Genomic DNA, 18,393 nt, shown 5'->3' with positions numbered 1-18,393 from the left:
GTGGAGAATAAGAAGAAAAAAATTAAGCTGATACAGTAAGTAGGTCCTCCTTTAAGTCCACCCCTTTCCATTCCCATGTAATCTCTAACTTCTGCACTTCCCTTGAATTCAATTTATATTGGATCAGATCCCTAAATTCTGCCTCAGAAGTTGGAAATAGACATTGTCTTTGTGCCACCAGAAAAAAAAAAAGTTTATTGCCACCTAAAGCACAAGCAAACAGATGTCAATGCCCCTTGTGCCACATATGCCAAAATCTGTGGCTACAACAGGACAGCAGATGTAGTTCGGGATCTTCTGGAAGGGCAGGATATTTTTAAATCTGCAGGTCCAGATGCCCTCCACCCAAGGGTGTTGAGGGAGCTGGCAGGGGTCATTGCAGAGCCTTTGGTCCAGCTGTATGAGCATTTGTGGTCATTTGGCCAGGTGCCGGAGGATTGGAAACTGGCTAATGTGGTCCCAATTTTCAAGAAGGGGAAGAAGGAGGACCCAAGTAACTATAGGCCTGTAAGCCTCACCTCAGTGCTCAGGAAGATCTTGGAGAAAATCATCAAGGAGCACATCTGTGGGGGCCCAGCTGGGGAGATCATGCTCAGGGGCAATCAGCATGTGTTCATCAAAGGCAGGTCCTGCCTTACCAACCTGATTGCCTTTTATGACCAGGTAACTAAATCCTTGAATGATGGTGTCGCTGTGGACATAGTCTTTCTAGACTTTAAGAAGGCCTTTGACACTGTCTCTCACCCCATTCTCATTAATAAATAAAGCGACTGTGACATTGATGCCTACACAGTTGGATGGGTAAAAAACTGGCTGATGGGGCGCACCCAGAGAGTAGTGGTGGATGGGTTGTATTCAACCTGGTGAGATGTGAGCAGTGGGGTCCCACAGGGCTCAGATCTCGGTCCCACACTATTTAACATGTTCATCAGCGACTTGGACGAGGGGTTTGAAAGCACATTGTCCAAATTTGCTGATGACACTAAGATGTGGAATGAGGTGGACACACTTGAAGGGAGAGAGAGGCTGCAACTAGATTTAGACAGACTACAAAAGTGGGCAGATGAGAATAGGATGCGGTTCAATGTAGATAAATGCAGGGTGCTGCACCTTGGGAGAAGAAATCCACAGTATACATGCAGGCTGAGGAGTTCCCTTCTTGAAAGCACAGAGGCAGAAAGGGATCTTGGAGTCATTATTGACTCCAAGATGAACATGAGCCACCAATGCCAGACCGCAGCCAGCAAGGCCAGCCATACCTTGTCATGCATCCAAAGATGCATCTCAAGCCGGTTCAGAGAGGTGATACTTCCCCTCTATGCGACTTTGGTCAGGCCACAGTTGGAGTACTGCATGCAGTACTGGGCACCGCACTTTAAAAAGGATGTGGCCAGCCTGGAGAGAGTTTAGAGGAGGGCCACCCATTTGGTGAGAGGGCAGCAGGACAGGACCTATGAGGAGAGACTGAGGGAACTGAACCTGTTCAGCCTCAGCAAGAGGAGGCTGAGGGGGAACCTGGTGGCTGCCTAACAAACTCATCAGGGGAGATCAACAGCAAATAGGAAGAGCCCTATTCTCCCCAGCACCACCTGGGGTGATGAGGAACAATGGTCATAAGCTGATGGAGAATAGGTTTAGGTTAGAGATCAGAAGGCAATATTTTACAGTTAGGGTGGCCAGAATCTGCAACCAACTTCCTAGGGAAGTGGTCCTCACCCCAACCTTGGGTAAATTTAAAAAGAGCTTAGATGATCACCTGTCTGGGGTCTTGTGAACCCAACATTCATTCCTGCCTGTGGCAGGGGGTCAGGCTAGATGATCCGTTCAGGTCCCTCCTGACCCTAGTTACTATGAAACTATGAAATACCAGGTGGGAGAGAACAGAGAGCCCAGAGCTGCCAGCACTCCCCAACCAACCCAGGGGGTTGCTTCTCAGGCTTCAGGAGACCAATCCTGCATGCCTCAGGAGTTCCCCTGCAAGTTCAAGTCCCTGAAGCCCCAGGAGTACCTGCCTGGTAGGCCTGTGCGAAGCAGCTAGTATTCCCTTTGGATTTGGATTCGCCAGATTTGGAGGACAGTGATTCAATTCGGTGATTTGAATAGATTCAGCCAAATCTCCAAATCACAAAGGCCCGTCCCCCACCTTCTCTCCCAGCCCTGTCAATAGTAGCCCTTCCCGCCCCAGCTCCCAACACTTTGAAAAAAAAGCCCCAACTCACTGGGTGCTGCCGGGCAGGGAGTGATCCCCACACCCCCCTCCGCCCTTGCTCTGTGGGGGGATCCCTCTGGCCCCCCCTGTGCTGTCCCAGCCCCCTGCTCATGGCTGCTCCGTCTGTCCCAGCACTGGCTCTTTAAGAAAACAAACAAACAAACCCCGAACTCACCGGTTCCTGCCCAGGGGGCAATTACCGCTGCCACCCACTGCCCTGCACCAAGTGGGGGGCTCTTCCACAAGCCCCCTGAAGCCCTGAGGCTGCTGCAGGACCTGGTGAGCCCGGGGGTTTTGTGGGAGGGGTTCGTAAAGGCCCAGAGCTGGGGCAGGCAAAGCAGCCATGGGGAGACCTGGGGGGGTTGGGGAGTCCCCCCATGGCAGAGTCCCCCATGCAGCATGGGGCAGTGGGGGGCAGCAGGGATCTCCCCCCTGCCAGGCAACAGCTGGTGTGTTGGGGCTTTTTTTTAAAAGCACTGGGAGCTGGGGCAGGCAGGGCAGCCAAGGGCAGGGGTCAGAGGGAGCTGGAGGAGCAGGCAGGGCATGGGGTGTGATGCGGGACCATGATCGCCTCCCCTTCCTTCAGCCCCTCCCCCCCCCCCACTCTGGCCCCTACTTACCAGCTCTGAGTCCGGCTCCAGCTCCCTGGTGCAGTGGGCAGGGACTGCCCAGATCATCGAAGCTCTCCAAATTTTTTCTGAATCGATTCAGAGAGCTTTGAATCAATTTGCACCTTTTTATTGATCCCCTGATTCGATTTGGATTTGGAGATTCGACAATCAAATCGGGCCGAATCTCATCCAAATCTAATCAACACCCAAAGCTTCACACAGCCCTACTGCCTGGGTTACCCTGCTTGCTGAGTCATATCTCATGGGATTTCCTCAGTGCTCTTACTGTGCTGCCATGCCCCAACTCAGGACACATCAGTAAATGGGTGAACCGTGGAGAACCACATTAATGGGCACTCCCATGGTCTTCAGGGGCCCAGTCCTACATGCCCTGGGGGGATTCCCAGGACACATGAATTACGCTGCCATATTCCAACTCAGGATGTGGTCACAAGTACAGACGGAGGAATCCTCATGAGAGTTTCTCCTCCATGTTTATCAATATGCACCAAGGGAATCCTGCAGGGATATGTATTTCCCACTGCTATACTGCATGTTGGGGGTTCCTCTCTCCACACCTGCAGACATGCACTTTGGGTTGGGACACACTGATGTGATACACAAGCTCCAGGGATCTGTTGCAGGGGATTCCCAGGTCACAGCATGCAGGATCACTGTCCCACAGGATCAGGCCCCTGAAGCACCAGGAGTGGCAGGGGCCTGACCCTGCAGAACAACAGTGACTCCTGGTTTTTTTGATCAGTTGGATCAGCTGTGCTAGGACACATCCCAAAGCAGCTGATGCTGCAACAAAAACGACATCTGGTTTTAGCCAGAGAATGTTCTTGAACGTCTGTGTGGTATAAACAAGCATATATTATCTGAAGAATACATTAGAGTAACAATAAATGGCAGTGTATAGACTATATCAGTGTTAGTGTATTGTAGATTGATGCCAAGGTCTACCAAAGTTAATAGCTTCTCCAAAACAGCTCACTCACGAATCATAATTATTCCCAAGTTGAACATATGGCTTCCTTACAAAGGTATTTTAACTGGAAGGAAAATTTCAACCTAGAATTCCATTTCTCCAGGAAAAGAGGAAATAACATGCATATATATAAAGAGAGAGAGAGAGAGAGAGAGAGAGAGGAAGCCTGATGGATATTTAGTGAACCCTTGAGGTGCTATTCTGTGACTATAAACAATATTTGTTTTCCCTGAATTGTCATGTCTAGTTATTGCTTCTATTCTACTTCAAATCATTTTTTTACCCAGAGTTCCTTATGACAATCTTGAATTTACTAAACAAATATTCAGGACTGAGCTTATTTTATGAGCAAGATAAACAATAAGAAAAAATAATACCTCCCACCATTCTTCAGATTTTTATACTCGGGCATTGACCAAAATAAAACACACAAGCCAGCTACACAGTGGATGAATTTGGCAAAGAATTAATGTATGTTTTCTAATTTCTTATCTCCTCCATTTCTCTCTCTCATACTTTAATTATAAAATATCAAAGTATACATTTTTCATGAAGTACAAAAGTGAAGAGATGTAGAAGACAGACCACATATAGTTATAACAGTTAGTATGTTCCCTCAGTGAGGAGCATCAAATTAATTGCACACTTACTACTTGGGGGCTGGGAAAACACAGAGCTATTGGAATATGATACTAATACTTATATTGCAGTTTGTTCAACTTTCACCAGTATTCATTTTACAAAAATAAATGTACTTTGAGCTCTTCGATAGATATGCGAATGAAGAATTCTTAAGAAGAAATTTTCTTATCCATAGTTACCCATAAATGGAGGAACTCCAATTCCTATGTAGTGTCTCACTGATAGCAGTAGAATCTTTGAAATATTCCTTTGAATTCATTGGGACACCGTGAAGACACAAGTGTTTGCTTCTGCAGAGCCCACTGCAGGTTTGGGATCTACTATGTTGAACATAGACTGTATAAAAAGAGGCATAGTTGTCATGACCTAAACAGGACTCAGTGCAGATGCAGAGTTTCACTCAAATAGAGTCACTAGAGGTATTTGGACCTATGTACTTTAGTTCTACAGTCCAAAAATTAACTTAAAAAGAACCTACATAAGACCATTCATAGTTACCAAGTTACTCCTCACTAGGAAAAAATATGTTAGAGCAGTCTTTCAGAGTGAGGAATACTTTTTTTATTATGTAATATTTCAAAGACCTTTCAAGGCCAGAAGAAATTTGTTTTTATAGCCACTGTAGATCTGAGTGAACAAAGAAGAAAATAATACTTTAAAATATTTTGAAAGAACTGGAAAAGAAACCATTTTTTTCATATTAATGTTTTACATTCATATAAAAAGATTAATGCTACCTGAACCCATGCCATACTTCCAGCAACAACAACAAAACATGGTCTTTGTGATATTTCAAAATTTTGTAGCAGGACACTCAAAATGTGTATTATGCGCATATCTATGGTAGAGGAATTTTATATATAACTTACAATGCATAGACACTATATACTATCTATACTAAAACATACATTAGAGGAATTTTATATATATTTCCTTTACTGAATGAGACTGAGACACACACACACACACACACACACACACACACACACACGTGGGTGTATATAAAATTACTCTAAGGTATGCAATAGTCCTACTCTGTTTCCTATGTTTTAATCAGCATATGCATACCCATACACATGTCCCTCTACGTTACAGATTCATATCAATATTAATCCCTTAAAGGGAAAAGAAATAACAAAAAAAAAACAACATATATCATTATATTAAATAACTATAAACAAAATCTTTTGTGGAGTCACATATAAATTAATTCCCCACTTTTAAACTGTAGCAGGATTAGAGGAAAGGTCCTCTCCCGGGCTGAAAATGGATGAATTTATAGTAAACAGGGTAGGACTAACAGTTCATTTTTCAAACTTGAAAAAGGTAAACAGTGATCTATGTTGGGACCTGTGTTCTTCAACATCTTAATAAATGATATGGAAACAAAGTAAGTAAAATTATGAAGCAGCACATTGTGTAGATGATACAAGTTTATTTCTGGTAATCAAATCCAAAGTTGATTATAAAGAGTTTTGTAAGAATGATTTCATGAAACTGAATAAGAGGACAACAAACTGGGTGATTAAATCTAATGTTTAACCACATCATGCACATAGGAAAACATAACCCAACTATAGATATTCCATTTGAGGCTCTGAATTAGCCATTAACACTCAGGAAAAGTTCTCAGGCATTGTGGAAATGTTGCCAAAAAATGTAGCTCAATATTCAGCAGTGGCCAAAAAAAAAGGAAATTAAATATTAAGAATCACTTGGAAAGGAAATGTAAATAAAACAGAAGACATAATTATGCCATTAAATAAATCCATACTGTTTCTGCATTTTGAGTACTATGATATGTGGTCACCCCATCTCAAAAAAAGGATATGCTAGAACTAGGAAAGAGACAGAGAAGGGCAAAGATAACAGCATGAAATGATCAGAGACTGGAAGGACTGAGACTCTTTATCTTGGAAAAGAGACAGATGAGAGGACAGATACAAAAGAGGTCAATAAAACCCAGAAAGGTATGGAAGATAAAAGAATCCTGAATAATCCTGAAAAAATAATCCAGAAAAAAGGGATGTGCCAGCTCATGCTATAGCTCTTCCCAATCCACCCCCTTAACTGGGCCCATGCCAGGCACACAGGGCAAATCCATCTGATGCCTTGCAAGATTGGACCATCCAGAAGATGCCATGCAGGATTGGACCAGAAAGGGCTATGGGCAAGCTTACAGGAATTGCCCCATTAAAGCTACCATGGAGCTGAGGATGGCAACCCAAGTAAAGGACAACAAGAAATTGTTTTTTAGATACATAGGGAGTAAAAGGAAGGCCCAGGGAGGAATAGGACCCCTGCTAAATGGGCAGAAGCAATTGGTGACAGATAGAGGGGACAAGGCTGAACTCCTCAACGAGTTCTTTGCCTCAGTGTTCCTAAGCGAGGGGCACGACAAGTCTCTCACTGGGGTTGTAGAGAGGCAGCAGCAAGGCGCCAGACTTCCATGCGTAGATCCTGAGGTGCTGCAGAGTCACTTGGAAGAACTGGATGCCTTTAAGTCGGCAGGCCCGGATGGGCTCCATCCCAGGGTGCTGAAGGCACTGGCCGACGTCATTGCAGAGCCACTGGCGGGAATATTCGAATGCTCGTGGCGCACAGGCCAAGTCCCGGAGGACTGGAAAAGGTCTAACGTGGTCCCCATTTTCAAAAAGGGGAGGAAGGAGGACCCGGGCAACTATAGGCTGGTCAGTCTCACCTCCATCCTTGGTAAAGTATTTGAAAAAATTATCAAGGCTCACATTTGTGAGAGCCCGGCAGAACAAATTATGCTGAGGGGAAACCAGCATGGGTTTGTGGCGGGCAGATCGTGCCTGACCAACCTAGTCTCTTTCTATGACCAGGTTACGAAACGCCTGGACACAGGAGGAGGGGTGGATGTCGTATACCTGGACTTCAGGAAGGCTTTCGATACGGTATCCCACCCCATACTGGTGAACAAATTAAGAGGCTGTGATGTGGATGACTGCACAGTCCGGTGGGTGGCAAATTGGCTAGAGGGTCGCACCCAAAGAGTCGTGGTAGATGGGTCGGTCTCGACCTGGAAGGGTGTGGGCAGTGGGGTCCCGCAGGGTTCGGTCCTTGGACCGATACTCTTTAATGTCTTCATCAGCGACTTGGACGTGGGAGTGAAATGTACTCTGTCCAAGTTTGCAGATGACACAAAGCTATAGGGAGAAGTGGACACGCCGGAGGGCAGGGAACAGCTGCAGGCAGACCTGGATAGGCTGGACAAGTGGGCAGAAAACAACAGGATGCAGTTCAACAAGGAGAAATGCAAAGTGCTGCACCTAGGGAGGAAAAATGTCCAGCACACCTACAGCCTAGGGAATGACCTGCTGGGTGGCACGGAGGTGGAAAGGGATCTTGGAGTCCTAGTGGACTCCAAGTTGAACATGAGCCGGCAGTGTGACGAAGCCATCAGAAAAGCCAATGGCACTTTATCGTGCATCAGCAGATGCATGACAAATAGGTCCAGGGAGGTGATACTTCCCCTCTATAGGGCGTTGGTCAGACCGCAGTTGGAGTACTGCGTGCAATTCTGGGCGCCACACTTCAAGAAGGATGCGGATAACCTGGAGAGGGTACAGCAAAGGGCAACTCGTATGGTCAAGGGCCTGCAGACCAAGCCCTACGAGGAGAGACTAGAGAAACTGGACCTTTTCAGCCTCCGCAAGAGAAGGTTGAGAGGCGACCTTGTGGCTGCCTATAAGTTCATCACGGGGGCACAGAAGGGAATTGGTGAGGATTTATTCAGCAAGGCGCCCCCGGGGGTTACAAGAAACAATGGCCACAAGCTAGCAGAGAGCAGATTTAGACTGGACATTAGGAAGAACTTCTTCACAGTTCGAGTGGCCAAGGTCTGGAACGGGCTTCCAAGGGAGGTGGTGCTCTCCCCTACCCTGGGGGTCTTCAAGAGGAGGTTAGACGAGTATCTAGCTGGGGTCATTTAGACCCAGCACTCTTTCCTGCTTATGCAGGGGGTCGGACTTGATGATCTATTGAGGTCCCTTCCGACCCTAACATCTATGAATCCTATGAATCCTAACATAACTAATAATCATGAACACTAGCCACCCCCATAGTCACACTCATGCCTTGCAGATGTCAGTCAGTGTTTGGGGAGGTGGGACTTGGTCCTGACTCCAGGCTTGGTCCCTCAAGTCTCAAACCTTTGTTGGAGCTTCCTCCTTCCTGGTCTCAGCCCCTTTCCTCTAGCAGGGGCCCCTAGTCCAAGGTCGAGTGTTCTGGACCTTAGCTTTTGGGCCCTATCCCATTCATGTGCTCTGGGCCCCCAGCCCCTGTCTTGTGTGGTACCCTCAGGGTTCCTGGCCATAGAATGACTGCTTACACACTGCTCTGCCCCTGGGGTCCCCTGACCCTCCCTAGGGAGCTCTCTACCGGTTCTCTTTCTTTGACCTCCAAACCACCACTGGCTGCATCTACATGAGATGTTGACTGTGCAGTAGCTCATTACTACTGCAGAGTAGCATTGTATGGCATGAAGCATGATGCAACACTGCACTGCAGTAGTAGTGAACTACTGTGCACTCATCCTCACCTAAAAGCTGTTCAGTGACGCTACTGCACAGTAACTCTCATTATTACGCAGTTTAGTACTTGTGTACTGAGAAGTCAACGCAGTCAGTGACTCGTGTAGATGCAGCTACTGTAGCCAAAATCTGGTCCTCTGGTTCCTATACAAACATAAACACAAGCATAATTGATGCACAAGCAAACTGCATCCACAAAAGTCCTTCCCTGCTCTGGGTCAATACCACCATAAGCTATAGTTCCCCTTAGCTGTCCCAGTTCCAGTCTCATAGCTTGCATGGCTGTGGGCCTGTTTCTTGCAACCAGCCTCCCTTGGAGTTCCTCTCCCTCCAGCATGCAGGGCCATACTGCCCCCTCTGACTCAGGTCCTGGGCTTATATCCCCCTGAAGCTTCACTCTCTTCCTATCGTGTGGCTCCCCAGCCACACACAGGAGTTTTCTCTTTAATTAAGGACTAGCCTTTACTACTCAGGTGCAGCCCACTTAACCAGCTCATCCTGCGGCCTTATCTTAAAGTGACAGGAGCCCGTGGCTCTCTGTTATATATTTCCCCTCCTTCTTCCAGGACTCCCAGTTGCCCTGTGGGAAAGGGGTAAGGAATGGTCCTCCCCCTGGCTGCATATAAAAAATTCCCTGTTCACTGCTCATGTGTTCTGGAGGCACATAAAGCTGACTGCTGAGAAAATAAAGAAAAGATCAGCACCTCTACAGTGGAAAAAGATTACTCCCCTAGGGCAAGAAGCATATTTTTTTCTCAGTAAGTGGCTTTGAGGTGTAGGAGCTTGCCTATACCACTGCAATAGTGGCAAGGACAGAGCTGATGCATTCCAAACATAGGTGATTGGTAGGGGATTCATGGGGGTGCATGTGCCCCCCCTGATGGGGCTGGTGCCCCCCTGACAGCCAACACTGATGCTGTCAGTAGGGCTGGTGCCCCCGCCAACAGGGCTGCCACTGTCAACAGCTTCTGCGGGTGCCCCGCCCCCCACCAGATTCAGGAGGCATTAGTTACTCATGATTCCAAACCTTGAAGTACACTAGAAAGGTTGATCAAGAGCCATCCCTGCAGCCATTTGCAGACACATCACCAGACTGAGGTTAAGTACAGACATTCAAAAACCCAGAGCCTGAATTAGTTCAATCATTGTAGGTTAGTCTAATCTGCATAGATTAAACTGAAAAGCAAGTGAATAGACATTCCCTTTTGATTCTGGAAATGTAGGCACATGCCTGCAGTGGCTCAGGCTAGAAGCCAGAAGGTGCTAGAGCGATTCCTCCCCTTCCTTCAGCAGTGATGGAAGGCTGGAGGAAAGCTAAGCTAGGGATGGGGGGCATGGCCAGGCTCTGGCAGGCTGCTGAGTATGATTGGGGAGGGATTAAAAGCCCCATCCTGGATTATAGGAATCCCAGCTGGGGTGTACCTGGAGAGGGAAGGGGGAAGCAGCCCTTGCCAGGTTTGTCCCTGAGCAGTGAGGGGATAGCTAGCCAGTGTCCTGGGCAGTGCCTCAGGTGAAGTGGGGGAGTGAGGGGGATTAAACCCCCATGCTTCCCCTCTCCCACCAGCATGGGACCCCAGCCAGGGTCATCCCTGGCTTTTCCTCCCTGCTCTCCACTTTCCCCCCACCTGTGCTCACACCCCCAGTCAGGTTTCCCACCCCCACCCCCTTGTCAGCCAGTCCTCACTGCTCCAGCTAGAAAGCAGAGGGGTGGGACCAACCCTACTCTGCTCAGGCAGACAGCAAAGCCCAGCCAAGGGCTGGAAAGCATGTTGGGATGCTGGGGGACTGTGATATAACTTGAACCAGGAAAGGGTCTGGGTCAGAAGTTCCATAAACCAGTTTGACCCAAATCAGTTAAATCTGATACTATATTCAACCAGGTTTATCTTAAACTGGTTTCATCCATTTTCAAACTGGTTTATGTGCACTGAACTTCTGCTCTGCTACAGGTTTAAACCAGTTTCTGATCACTTAAATTGATTGATGTGTAATTTCTGTCCCTAGCCCAAGGGTTTAAGAGCTGGTGCTGGGGATGAGGTCAGAGTTTTAAGTCTGAAGCACGTCTGCAAACCTAGGTGGGTGGAGTGTCCTCCCTCTGTCCTTACTGGAAACCACCTTATTCAGCAGTGTAGACTATCCCCAGTGTACCGAATAGGATCAGGGCTCATCTGCAGTTATGCATCTGTGTTGAATTTCAGGGGGAAACTACTGTGGGGAAGTCATGTTTTCTTTTTGTAAATTCATAGTTGGGAAAAAAAATCACAAAATTGACATTTCAAAAATGTATTTTCAGTCAAACAAGCAACAAAAGCAAATCCCTTAGAAAATATGGGAAGTAAGTAAAATTCATAGATATTTTTCAGGTTAGGCAGAGGTTTTTTTAAAGACCGGCCTTGCTCACCTGAGCTACGTGCTATAATCATTAAAACATTGTCTTTTCCTAACAAGTGCTTTCTTTCATTCTAATGATTTTTTATTGAATGGTTAGATTGGTACAAAAAGTTTCTTCTCACCCTCTTCAGCACATCAGCATATTCCAATATAAAAACATTTTATTAAAAAGTCTCAGCTGTCTCTGGCTCCAGCTTGGCATGTACAGATTTATTTTTCTATTTTATTTCTTCCCTACCATCTTTTTCATTGGGAAGGGGCAGGTATTCCTTGGAAAGCCTATTATATTACAGCGGTACAACTCTGTAGGACCATTTCCCTCTTTTTATCTACTTCAAAAAAGAAACACCCTGAATGGTATTAAACAGTATCAGGTATAAGCAAAGGAATCTATTGTAAGGACTATTAATGGAACATAATTATTTTTGACCTATTGTTATAGAATGCACTGTATTCCTTTATGGAAGACAGAGGAACAATTTATAAAGTACAGTTCACTGAAGCTGCCAAATGGTCTGTCTGCAGAGGGAAATGTGTCTTATTTTATAGTGATAGATTAAGATTTGAGAAGAAACATTTTGGATAGGCTGCTTTACATAATTCTAGCATTAGGCACTTGCATTTACTAATAATACTACATATTTCAAATCACCCTATCTATGCTTTAGACGCCCAGTTAATCGTGGATTGCAAGCCTTATGTTTCAACATTTTTTACTGGGTTTTCTTTAAATGTTTGGCTATATTTAGAAGTTATATTAATGTTCATCTTTCCTAACCAACATGCTAATATTTCTCCTGTGTTTCATGCTAGGATATTGATAATGTTTTCTCATTTACTGCCTTTGTGAGATTCATGTGTAGTGAACACAATCCATCCTGAGAGAGGAATGCTTGAAAGAGAGTTTGTTTTTTCTCTTTTTTAAGTCTACTGAATTTTGTACTCGTTTGATTGGTATTTCCAGCATTCTGACTCTCACCACGTATATGGAGATGTTTTATTTGCTGTATATAAGAGCTGAATGTAGAAACTGGAATATCAAATATCTCAGTTTATGAGGACATATGGTTCTGTTTCCTAACAACAACAACACAAAATCAGCACTATTTAAAGAGGGAAAAAAGTGTTTAGTTCTCTTTTTTTGCCTGCTGTGTGATGTCATTTCCATTAAAAAGAAGGGTCCAAAAAATAAACAGTAATAGATGCCAGAGATTCAGGAAGGTTTAGGAAATAATCTTCCTGGGAATCTTCCTGCAGGATAAATTATGGAAGAATAATATATCCTGAAGGAGAAACCCATAACACGAGCCATATGTCTAGAATGATATTATCTAGCTTAGAGCTATATTATAACCAAAGCTACAATACACAATACAGAAACTAACATGCATATGCTTATTGTAGTTTATATTCTTGTGAGAGAACTATACACCAGTAACTTAGCATATACATGCTGTAATGTATAGCTTCTTTATACTATATTACTGCTTTTAAACATTAAGCAGCTTTGAAAGATATTTCAAGCAAGAAACAATTCACATTTACATAGCTCCTATCATTCAGAAGGACCCTTAAATATTTTTATAAACCATCAGTGAAATGGTATGTTTATTCATAAGTTAAAGGATGTTTTGCTATTAACTACAATGGGCCTAAGATTTGTATAAAAATCACTTGCCCATCATTGAAACATAAGTACTTCTGCCTGAAATGCAGTCATTATCCTGTGTCAGGATAAAAAGTGAGAAAGAGAGAGAGAGAGAGAAGGCAAATTTTAGATAGGACCACCTATGGAGGAATTTGCTCAAGTCATTAGCATTAAAAGGATTATTTTTATAACAGATAATTTTGCAAACTTTAAATTGGTATTAGCAGTCACAGTATGAAAGATATTCCTACCAGATGGACTCCTGTGACCATTTTGGAACTCTAGACATGGGTAATTCAGAAAAAAAAATAATAATCACTACTATCAAAACTACTTCCTGAAGCACATATGTTTGACTTGGCAAATATTAGTTCTAGTCACTGAAGACATACTTATTACTATGTACAAATAAGTGTGTTTATGAACATGAAGCAGTGAGTGTCCTGTAATTCCTTCTAATTCCATGGGGAAAAATACATTAGCAGGATGCTTTAGGTCATGTTACACAGTCATTTTTGGCAACTCCTGGAGCTCTTAACACAAAGGTGAGCAAAGTCTGGCCAATGGGCTGGACTGGGTCCACAGCAGACTCCATTTCCCAGCAGCCCTGCAGCAGCAGCTTTTCTGGCTGCCACTGTCAGACCCAGCCCCACTGCCTGGGCACCCAAGTCCATCTGCCCCACACCTATCATGGTGGGCAGGGCCCATGTGGGCAGGGCACATGCTGGGAGGCTGGGATGGGGCTGCGGCTGAGAGCTGCATGGGTGGGCAGGGCCACAGACACCCTGGGATCTTGGGGCAGTGATGGTGCTGGGCTGGGGCAGAGCTGCGATCCACTGCCTGCATGCCCCTATGATGAGTTCCACAGACAAGGGTGTGCAAGGAGCAGATCAGGGGTCTGCCACAGTCCGGCTCTGTCACTGACCCAAGATCTTGGGCCCAGAGTATCTCCTTGCGCAGCTGTGTGCCCTGCCTGCAGGACTTCTGGCCAGTGTTTGTGTGTCTGTGTGGGGCTGTGTTCATAGGGCACATCCACCCCCCCCACCATACACATGCATCCACACCCCCCCCACACTGCCATACATGCAGACCCCCACACCCCCTCACACACCTCAGCCACCCTTTCCCCACACACAACCCCCCACAAACCCCATACCCACACCCCACACATCCACACACCCACATACAGAGATGGCCCAAGCAGGGTGCTGGGCCTGAGGCAAATCAGCCTGCGTTGGGCCCTGCCCCTGCGTGCCCTGGATGCAAAGAAGCCAGAAGCAGCTTTGGTGGCTGGGAGGAGGGGTGGGGTTGGTGAGCGGCTGAATGCGAAGCTGATGGTGGCAGTGGTGCTAAGTCACTGCAGCCACTCCACCTGGCTCCATGGGACCCCACAAAGTGCAGAGCCCAGGGCAGCTGCCCCGATTCATGCCCCTTAAGAATGGCCCTGCCCACATGATCTCTCACCCCACATACCCACACACCCACAGCCACCCCAAAAACCTATACCTACCCCACCACAATATTCAAGTGTTAGACTTCATTTAAAGCTATTGTGCAATCAGCTCTATATATACTACACAAAAGCATGTAAACCTGGGCAAAAATATTTTTTGAAATCAAATAAATGAATGTTTTAGATGTTTGATTTTTAGAATACAATTTGTTATTTTTCTGGTTCAGAGATGGCAAAGCCCCTTGCTGAAAGAAATACTTCTGGGGACAAAGGGAGGGACTTCTGGTGGCAAAGGTTAGGAGTTAGGGTGCGGGACATCTGGTACCAAGATGGCAGCCAGAGGGCGGGGCACCTGTCAAGGGGCGTGGCTACCCATGCAGCCCTTGACAGCTTGCCAAAACTCGGTAAGTGGCCCTCTTCCTGAAATAATTACCCGCCTCTGCCATATTGCCAGCCCATCCTCCATTCATTGATATGTATTTGTGAATATACATATACACATACACACACACACATACACATACACATACACATACGTACAAATGAATGCATTTTAACTTATCCATTAATGCTTTTAATGCAGTTCTCAGTTCATTATTCCTAATTAACTATTTAAATAGATTTTCTGAAATAAAAAAAAAAATTAGCTGCACATGTGTTATAGGTGGTAAAAAGTTGATTAGCAACATATATCTTCATCATATGATTAATTGTGATATTCCTTTGTTCTCCATGTTTTCTATGCTTTTATACCACAAAATATTTTTTTTCCTAAGTGAAGCACATGAAGATTATTTACACCCTCACACATAAAGAGTTATGGCTATCCTAGAAATCCAAATGGCAAAATAATTCACTCTTTTTAGAATTAAAAAAAAATAGAAGTTAAATTATTACATGCTTCAGGATTTTGCAATAATAAACTGAAAAATATAGGTAATATGTTGGAATCAATGGACTAAATATCATAGGACACTTTTTCATGTTTCTTAGGAGGTTTATTGTAAGAAATCCTTCTTTTATTCATATTCTCTTTGCAGCTCCTGGCATACTTCTGAGCCGGACTTTCATTTGTGAATCTTAGGGTAGAAATACGCGTTACAGTTAGCTATTATTAAAAGTGCTTAAAACCTGAACGCTCACAGTTTAAGCTCATTAACAAGTGCTAAGTGCCTCTAGGTGTCTCAAAGTTATGTGACCTGTGGTAGGCAGCAGCTCATTTTAGCTCTAAATGTTCCACAGAGATAAAACAACCAATTTTTGGTCCTCTAGCATCCCAGGAGGCACCAGTCCCAGGGGGATTAGCTGTCCTCCTGGACACATGCCCTCACAATGACAGGCTGCAAGTCAGAGCACCAGTTGGTGAGTAAGGAAAGATGGGAGAGGGAGAAAGGCAGGGCAGGGGGAGGGGGGTTGAGTTCCAGCAGAGGTAAAATGGAACAGGGAACAGGGAGCATCTGGTTTGCAAGAGAGCACACACATGCATACTAGGCGTGCACATGCATACACACACCCCTCCAGCATGCACCCCACCTGCACAGCTCCAGATTACGTGCTTGCACTGCTTCCCCCACTACTCTACCCAGCTTGCATTTGCTCCTCCACCCCCTACTCACTACACATCCTACACTCAACCCACACACACACATTCATCCCATCCCAAGACTTGCCTTTAGTTGTCATTGCCACCAAGCAGCACACCTGGTGAATGGGGGCAGCGGTGGCAGTGGGGGGCATGCCTGCATGGGGCTATTAGAGCCCAGAAGTAAACAGAGAGCAACCATTGTTGCTGCATGAGTGATGGCGGCAGCCAAAGTCAATCTGGGGATGCGGTGTGTATGTGTGTGTGCTGCGGTTGGGAGTGGGGGGGACTGGGGGTATGCGTATACATGCTGAGGCTGGGCACAGGGAGTGGTATTGCTGCTAGAGAGCCAGGGAGCAGGACAGGCAAGAAGCAGACTTGTCAGCTCCTCACTATGCCCCTGCTTGCAAGTCCTGTAGCAGCAGATCGGACCTATGCACTTTACAGATAGTTTTAACACCAAATGTAGAACTGCTCACATCACTTTCTAATTTTACCTAACAATCCGTAAAGTTAACTTGTGGTGTTTGTAATGTGTGAGGACACCCTTACTGTCCTTCTCCTTAAAGTAGAAGGAAGACTCCTTCTACTTTAAAAATCCTAAAAGGACAAAACCTAGAAGAATTTCTGCTGGACATTTGTCTCAAACTAGGAACCCCTTTAATACTTTCTTATGCAGCTAAATTTACTAAATGTAGATCTATAAACTTGTTTAGCTGTGTCTATATGCAGAAGACAATTCTTAAGGTCTCCAAAAAGGCCTAGTCTTTCACTGGAGTTCAAAGTCTTTCCTATTGTTGACTATTTGGTAAATTTCAGCTTTCTACTCCAAGTAATTTTCCTTGTACAAGTTTGGAAATTCATGTTCAAATTCATGTTTACAATATGAAAATTATTTTTCATGCAGTTTTTTCTTGAAAAGCAGTTGAACTATTGGTACTCAAACTTTCTTGAGCTAGAATGAACCTCTTCACTTTTAGATAAAGATGAGACCTACAAATTCCCAGCCTCAAAGATAGAAGTTATTATTGACTGAAGACATGGGTCCAGGAAGGAAGTTCTTGGGCAACATTAACAAAACGGCTCTGGGTATAATTATAGCATATCCATTGATTATATTCAAAGTTCTATTGGATAAATTAAAATATGTACTGTAGAGTCTGTTTGATGGCAGGTGTGTACTCTACCTAACATCATACTCTACTTGATTCATATTAAATGGAGGGAGATCTATTTGTTGTAAGGAAGAATCATCTACATAGTTATGCAATATTTCAGTTTAATCTTCAATGGTACTGATTATTGTAGGATAAATTTCTGACTCCAGATGAAATATTCTACCCGAGGTCAGAGAGAGAAAAAGTTCTTCCTATGGTCTGACACTTCTCCTAATTATTTTTTGTTTATAGAGGTCACTTGAAAAGGTTTTGTCCTTGAAAAGTTAGCTAAGCCAATATTTTTTTCCTTATTTAAAAAATTGATTGTGCTTTCTAGCATTTTAGCTATTGGTGCTTTTTTATTCCACATTAAAGGACTTTTATGGAAATTCTAATCCATCTAACATAGTATTACATACAAATAGTATATAATCTATTATTTTCTGCCAAAGGGTATTTTGATTCTGTTGAATTATGATGTTAGTCTTCTAAGCATTTAGCAACTTACCATCTTCCTGAAGATAATTTGCTATACCATAGATGGTAAATACAAATTATCTTTTAAAAATAGTACATGGAAAAGGTGGCAAAAAAGGTGAAAATCTGTTACATTATTCCCAGAATACTAGGGAAATCTAAAAGCTTTCTATGTTTATGTTGCTTCATAAAACATCAGAAAATGGCAGAAAATCACATAGCCCCACTGGAGATTCAGAATAATAGGTGTCTGAACAAGAAAAGAAGAGTAGAAGAAATAATTTAGAAAGGCACAAGACTCCAGATAACGATCATGGGATGGGGAATGTTGGAGAACTGTGAACCCCTGTTTCAGGTTTTAGAATAATTGAAAGCAGTGATTGTTGTCTCTCTAGTGAAGGCACATCTGCAGATAGCCTGTTGAGGGGCAAAAAAACAGCAGAAAGTTATTAGTCCCTCACTTAGCTGCCATATAGCAGAGCAACTGGTTCTTTGGTGGCTTACCAATCAGAATGGCATTGCTGGAAGGTATTCCAATATAACAAGATAGTCGCTGCATGAAGAAACATAATCAGAAACTTATTTAACTCAGCGAACTAAAATCACACATGGTCTTTTCATACCAACCTGATAAGATACTAGCCAAATACAGACTCAAAGATAATGTAAAAAATGC

This window comes from Alligator mississippiensis, chromosome 2, assembly GCF_030867095.1.
Source record: "Alligator mississippiensis isolate rAllMis1 chromosome 2, rAllMis1, whole genome shotgun sequence".
Taxonomy (NCBI): Eukaryota; Metazoa; Chordata; order Crocodylia; family Alligatoridae; genus Alligator; species Alligator mississippiensis.
Note: the sequence above shows the minus strand (reverse complement) of the source record.